Here is a 7,505-nt window from a genome sequence, read left to right as displayed (position 1 = left end):
CACACACACACACACACACACACACACACACACACACACACACACACACACACACACACACACACACACACATCATACTTTGATCTCCTTCCATGTATATACTTGCTTCATGACATAAAAGAGGGAAACTTGGAGGATGATGATGATCTAAGAGATGTAAAAAGCCCCTGATGTTGCTTTTTAAAAATCCTATATCACCTTACTTGCTTCATGGCATAGAAGAGCCAAAGTTGGAGGATGATATTGATCTATGAGATCTAGAAAGCCCCTCAAAAGCATAACATACCTTTGCAGAAAAGGCATATCTTTCTTAGCCCCTCAAAAAATAAGTGTTAAAAAGAACATTATTTCAATGGCTAGGTTTATGAACCTTCATCTTGGTGCCAAAGGGTGTTTGTCTTATAGGGCTACAAACTGTCATCGTTAGATTTGTAGGAGGAAGTACATGCTTGGATTTCATGTTATTCTTTAGTGCTATACCTCCTATTTTATAGGATATATTATATGCAATATAGGCTAATGATTCCACGATTAGATTGTCTATAAGGTATCCTTGAATATTTATGACACGAGCTTGAATAAGGTATGCTTGAATAAAACTTTTACCCTTGCAAGGCGTCTTTTATGTGCATGTAAGACTTCAATTTACCTCTCATCTCTTCTCACCTCCATAGCTAGCTACTTATCTTGCTTGCTGTGATGAGAAGCCTTGATATGGTCCCTAGCCTGGTCCCCAGCCTCATGTCTTCTCCCTTCCCTCCAAATGTCCCTCGCCACTTCCTCACCATCTTTGCCCTTGTCGTCCTTGAGCTCCTTGCCATCTTGCGCCCCCTCTCGATCCTCGCATCATGGTCATGGCATCACTTCCTTTGCCCCAGAATGAATCTCTCCCACTATGGCTCCTAGGCCATCATCATCGGCTGCTGTACCAATGGCATTGACCGTGGCTTCTACTTCTAGCTCGCCTATTGCTGCCTCAACCTTGTCCTCATCGACTGCTCGCAAGAGAAGCAGGTGCAGTTTGTGGTGTTGGATTTTCTCGATCTTGACCTCGGCACGGGGCTTTGATGGCCTTGATGTGGGGATCTTGATCAATAATGTAGGGAAATGTTATCCATACGTATGCTTCTTCCATGAGGTCGATGCAAAGCTTACTGCGGACCTCATACTACATGTGAATGTAGAAGTGATTGTAAAGATGGCATGCTCAATTGCAAGCATGGTGCCATTGTAAACATTGGGCATGGAGTTGCATCAATACTGGCGTCACATATCCCCTCTATGCACTATACACTGGCACCAAAGGGGGTAACTGGCTTCTGTCTGTGAGTGCATGAAGAGCAAGACTCCTACATATAAAATTCTTGTGCATGTGTTGGTAATGAGTAGGCAGCTATGGAAAAGGGGCTGCCCATAAGCTGCATTGTCTCTAGTTATCATCTAATGTCTGATTATGTAAGTTCATTTAGAAGTTCTCTAGAAACTTGTATGTGGAGTACAAGCACAATGGAGTTGACGTGCAGGTTTAGGTACTCTCCTCTTACTTAAACTAAAATATGGACTATATATTGTAGGGGTACCATGTATGCCACTATGAGTAGCTACTTTGTTCAGTTGTCTTTAAGATCATATTGCTTGAATTATGGGATACCCGCTAATATTTTTAACTACTCCTTGACATGGAGCGACATCATGCTTGGATTCTTCCACCACTTAACTTGGGGCAATGAAAGTTCTTTTGACGCAGTCTGTAGAAATTTTTTCTGCTCTTAAAGTACTAGTATTTAATGAAAGGTGAGAAGGATCGAAGCTTGCTTGGAAGTGAGCTATGGTGGAGAGCAAGAGCAAGAAAAGAGAGAGACACAAATGGGAACTCCAATAGTCACAATGTGTGATTGGGCCTTTCTTTATTCAAACTGTTACTAAAAGAAGAAAGAATAAAGTGACGGTGACGGGCGCCCACCACTTGCAGTGTGCAGTGGCGGGTATTATCAGTGTAGTAATACACAGGCGGCTAGGCATAGGTGCCTTTACCCCCAAAAACCTCCCACTTAAAGGTGAATCTGCCCCAACGAGGAGTGAAAAGAAAAAGAAAAGATAGTACAATGTACACATGCACAACAGGATGAGGAAAAACATCATCCCATCCAATGCCCATCAATATCTTAACGAAGGCAAATCGCTCACTAGTGAGGCTTTTCGTGAGCAGATCTGCATGATTTTTGTCAGTGGAGATCTTGACAAGGTCAACAGACTTGTCCTCCACAACCCCACGTATGAAGTGATACCTCACCTCAATGTGTTTCATCTTCATATGGAAGACCAGATTCTTGGCTAATTGAATATCACTCATAGAATCCAAATGCAGTGTAGGTATAGTATCAATCCCAAGGTCATGAACCAAACGGCCCAACCACATGTCCTCCTTACAAGCCTCAGTAGATGCAACATACTAGCCATACACTTCTAAACCCTGGACATCCAAGAAATAACACCTCCAACATCGGCAAAGAAATAGCCGAAAGTGGACTTCCTACTATTTGCATGTCTTGCATAATTGGAGTCTATGTAGCCCACAACTCTTATATCGTGGCTGCCATAGCAAATAGACATATTTGATGTGCCCTCAGGTATCTCATGATACTCTTTACGGCATTCCAATGCTTTTTTCCAGGTGTAGCCATATAGCGTACCACAACACCAAATGCAAAGGCAATATGTGGACGAGTGGCTATCATGGCATACATCAAACTGCCCACGGCTGATGCATAAGGGATCTTGACCATCTCGGCCCTCTACTCATCTGTCTGTGGATAATCGGCTTGTGAAACCTTCACATAAGAAGGTAATGGACAGCCAATAGGCTTTATATCCTGCATGCGGAAACGCTCAAGGACTTTATGAATGTACTCCCTCTGTGAGAGGTAGAGTAGTCCCTGATGTCTATCGCACTTAATGTGCATACCAAGAATGTGAGAGGCCTGTCCCAAATCCTTCATCTCAAAACTCTTCTTCAGCTGAGATTTAAGAGCATCCAGCTCATCATGAGTTTTCCCTGCTATCATCATATCATCCACATAAAGTACCAAAATAAGCAATGAGCCATCACATGCTTTCTTCGTGTAAAGACACGGATCCATAATACTTCTGATGTATCCTTGTGACTGCATAAAGGCATCGAACTTATGATACCACTCCCTAGGTGCTTGCTTCAAGCCATAAAGACTTTTCTTCAACTTGCACACTAGGTGCTCCCTACTAGGTTCTGCAAAGCCCTTAGGTTGCTCCATGTATATCTCATCATGCAAATCCCCATGCAAGAATGCAGTCTTGGCATCCATCTGGTAAAAGTCCAAGTCAAGCTACGCGACTAAGGCCGAAACCAAGCATAGGGTGGTCATCTTGACCACATGAGAAAAGACTTCATCAGAGTCAACTCCATGCTCTTGTTTAAAACCCTTAGCTACAAGTCTTGCCTTATAAGTCGACTTGGGGTTTCTAGGAGTACTTTTCAGCTTGTACACCCATTTGTATGGCAAAGCCTTCTTGCCCTAAGGCACTGCAACCAAATCCCAAGTCATATTCTTGTGCATGGAGTCTATCTCAGACTGCATAACCCTCTCCCAAGCGTGATTGTCACCCCTACGCATAGCCTCATCATAGGTGAGAGGCTCTCCTGTATTTGTAACCAAGATATAATGCATCAAGGACTCAAATCTATCAGGTGGACATCTATCTCTAGCAGACCGTCTCGCGACAGGCTCTACGACTAGTCCAATACCCTGGCCATGTGTACCAAATGCTATTGCAGACTGTCCAACTGGCTGTGCAGAAGCACATGGCTCCTCTTGGAATATAACCTTGTGTATCTCTGCTACCTTCTCACGTTGCCTATGCATCTTGTCTTCATGGAAGACTACATCATGGCTACGGATGACTTTGTGCGGTTACGAATCCTAGAGGCGATAACCCATCTCACATGCATCCCGATAGCCAAGGAAAATGCATTTGACACTCTTAAGATCCAACTTAGTATGCTTGTCTTTGGGTACGGTGCAGAATGTCTCACATCCAAAGACGTGTAGACGTGCATAAGATGGAGGTTTTCTAGTCCATATCTCCTCTGTAACCTAGAAATCCAGACCACTAGACGGTGATCTATTTATGACATGCACAGTTGTACTAACTACCTCAGCCCAAAAGCTTTGTGGTAAGCCTGCATGGCTAAGCATACTACATACATACTCTTGGATGGTTCTATTCATCTGCTTAGCCAAACCATTCTGAGGTGGGGTATAGGGGGCGGTCAATTGATGCTTAATACCCCTCTCGTCACATAGTTGCTCAAAAGCACGTGACACATATTCTTCCCCATTTTCAGTCCTAAGGCATTTCAATCTATGCCCAGTCTGGCTTTCAACAAATGGAAGCCATCTTTGAAATACAGCCAAGACATCGGACTTAAGTTTAATGGGGTAAGCCCAGACTTTACGCAAAAAATCCTCAATGACAGTCACAAAATACATTCCACCACCCATAGACTGATAGGGCATGGGCCCATAGACATCCAAATGTACCAATGCCAAGGGCTCCCTCATGTGTGTCTTATTAGACTTCTTATGTGTATTCCTAGGCTATTTGTAATAAAAACAATGCTCACATGAATCAAAACATGCATAGCCAAGGGGCGGTAAGTGCTACAAACCAGAAAGCATTTTCATTCCCTTCAAGGATATACAACCCAAACGGGCATGCCAAAGAGATACATGTGGGATGGAACCCACTGATAAAACATGGTCAACAAAGGACCCATCAACTACAAGAGGATAGAGGCTACCAGCTTTGTCATGTCTAGCAAGCAGAAGTCTGCATGGGTGATCTTCCAGGCAAAATCTCCAAATGAAACATGAAACCCAACATCATCAAGCAGCCCTGCAGACATAAGACTGTGTGTAAGCGTAGGTACATGACGTATATCCTGTAATAGAAAAGTACTGCCAGTAGAGAACTACAGTCGTACATCCCTAATGCCAACAATATCAAGTGACCTATCATTACCCAAGTGAACTGAACCATAGACAGTGCAGTAGGAGTGGAACCACTCACGGCATGTTGTAACATGAAATGAAGCACCATAATCCAAAAGCCAGCATTGCGCATACATAGAGTGAACATCGATCAATGACATAGTATCACAAGAACTAGCTACAAGTATGTACTTCTCATCGGAGTCATCAGTCTACATGACATTTATCTCTTCGATTTTTACATTGGATTTCACAAGCATAATGTTGCGATCAAATAACTTTTCTTATACTTTGTCTTTTCCCTTCTCTTTGTGCTTCTCATTGCGCAACTCATGACACTATGGGCGTATATGACCCTTTTTGCTGTAATGATGACATGTCACATTAGCATTTTCCTACGAGACTTGCTACGTGACTTACCATGTGACTTAGACCTAGACTTCTGCGAGTCTCTGCCACGACCATTCCCATAGTCATTCTTGCCATTACTATCTGTGCCTCTAACAATCAAAGCATGCGACACATGAGAGGCATCCAAGTTCTTACGGTTGATCTCTTCTTGCAGAAGAGCACTCTCTACATCAGGCAAGTTCAAAATAGTAGCAGGAGCACATAAGGCAATGTGGAATAAATCCCATGACTCACTTAGAGTCCCAAGAAAAAACAATGGAGTAACCTCATTATTAAAGGTAATACTTTGCGAAGTCAAGTTCTTGAGAATAGCATGGAACTGGCTCAAATGAGCAGACATTGCCATATTCTCCTTCATACGCAGGTCCATAAGCTGCTTCAGCCAATACATCTGACTTGCTAGACTTTTCTTGTCATAGAGGTTCTTAATTTTATCCCAAAGCTGCCAAGTACTCTACTCTTTCTCAACCACATTGTAATGCACATGTTCAGTGAGAGACAAGATGAGGGTGGACTTGCATAACTCATCAAGCTCATCCCATTCGTCATCAATCATAGTTTCAGGCTGCTCGCCATGCATCCTTAGTGGCTTTATCTGCGATTTCTGCACCAATACCTGCCAAACTTGGCTCTTCTAATAGTTTGTACCATCAAGCTTAGTGATGTTGAAGATAGCATTGTCAGTGGAAGAAGAACCTATAATGCAGTCCAAAATAGTGCAGACAGTTCAAAATTTCTTGCTATTTTCTGTTGTAAATAGCAAAAAATACCACCAAAACCAAGGCAAAATGACCACAAACTGATAGCTAATGATACTGTCCACCAAGTACCATCAAAAGTACATCAAATCAAGATGATTCAGCATGAAAATTTCACATCAGTCCATACATAGTTACTTACTGTAATAAATTACAACTAGGTACAATGAGAGCAAACTGTAGGCAAAATCAATGCACCAAGTCAACCACTGACTATCAAAGCATAACCAGCATCAAGCGGGCATAAATCAGTATATATGATAGTTATACGGACATCGAGCAAACACCCAAGCATGTCAAATGAATCTGTCAGTAAGCCGGCATATCCCCTATGTAATAGAGCAAAGTATATACAAAACTAGTAAGACTTGACACAAAGAGGTGTATGCTCAGGGAGTGTGAAGCCCAAATTAACCCAAGTACATGTATGCGGACCATGACATATCAACCATACAACATCCAAGTGAAGAAGATCCCAGTCTCAGAAGACTCAAAGCTCAATAGCATAAACCATATGCTCAATGTCTATCAAACATCCAACGATGCTCCCACTAGCACAAAAGACGTATGGGTCAAGCCAAGAAGCTCAAGAAGGGCATATGAGAGCATCAATGACGAAAGATCCAAGACCAGATATTAATAAGACATCATGAGTATATAGGCTCTGTAGCCTCCAATTAGAGTATTCATAGACATCAACTGTATCCCAAATACAACTCTGGCAAGCCAAGAAATATCCCAAGTAAGTTCCCGAAAGCCAGATGTAAGCCAAGACAGGGCACTAATAGCAATCGGCTCCAAACAATGTAAGTAGCATGTAGTAGTGGCATAGGCCAAGCATGTCAAGATTGGTCAGACATAGGTAACATACATGCCATATGTACATCCAAGACGAAGTATCAAATGCATTCCAAAGTCGAGCTCAAGCTCAAATGAAGATACAGTACCAAAGACAAGCTCGATATCATACGCCGAAGGTCAATACTTCATTGCATATCCCAAAGACAGCCCTCGAAACCAATAGGCATAACCAAACTGGAGGTAAAGTAACATGTCAACCAAGGTAGAATAAGTACCAACCAACAATGAAGTGTCCGCATCCAAATCAAGGCTCAATAGCTCTCAAATAGCATATCCGCGCATAAACCATGATGACCAAGCATCAATACATCAGTGTAGTAATACACGGGTGGCTAGGCAGAGGTGCCTTTACCCCCAACATTTGAAAGCCACATGAGAGCAATATAAGAAGCCCAAATATTTACAATTGGTTTCCTGCTTGACTAGAAATAGGCCATGGGGAAGGTAG

At 42.5% G+C, this 7,505-nt stretch overlaps 1 pseudogene; it reads left to right on the top strand.

Annotated features, from left to right (window-relative positions):
- Positions 1-714: 714 nt before the first annotated feature.
- Positions 715-1,529, top strand: LOC148035614 (very-long-chain 3-oxoacyl-CoA reductase 1-like; annotated as a pseudogene).
- Positions 1,530-7,505: the final 5,976 nt, after the last annotated feature.

The sequence above is a fragment of the Lygodium microphyllum genome, chromosome 5 (assembly GCF_053477565.2).
Source record: "Lygodium microphyllum isolate KBCC chromosome 5, Lygodium_microphyllum_v1.1.10, whole genome shotgun sequence".
Taxonomy (NCBI): Eukaryota; Viridiplantae; Streptophyta; class Polypodiopsida; order Schizaeales; family Lygodiaceae; genus Lygodium; species Lygodium microphyllum.
Note: the sequence above shows the minus strand (reverse complement) of the source record. Positions and strands in the feature narration are given on the sequence as shown.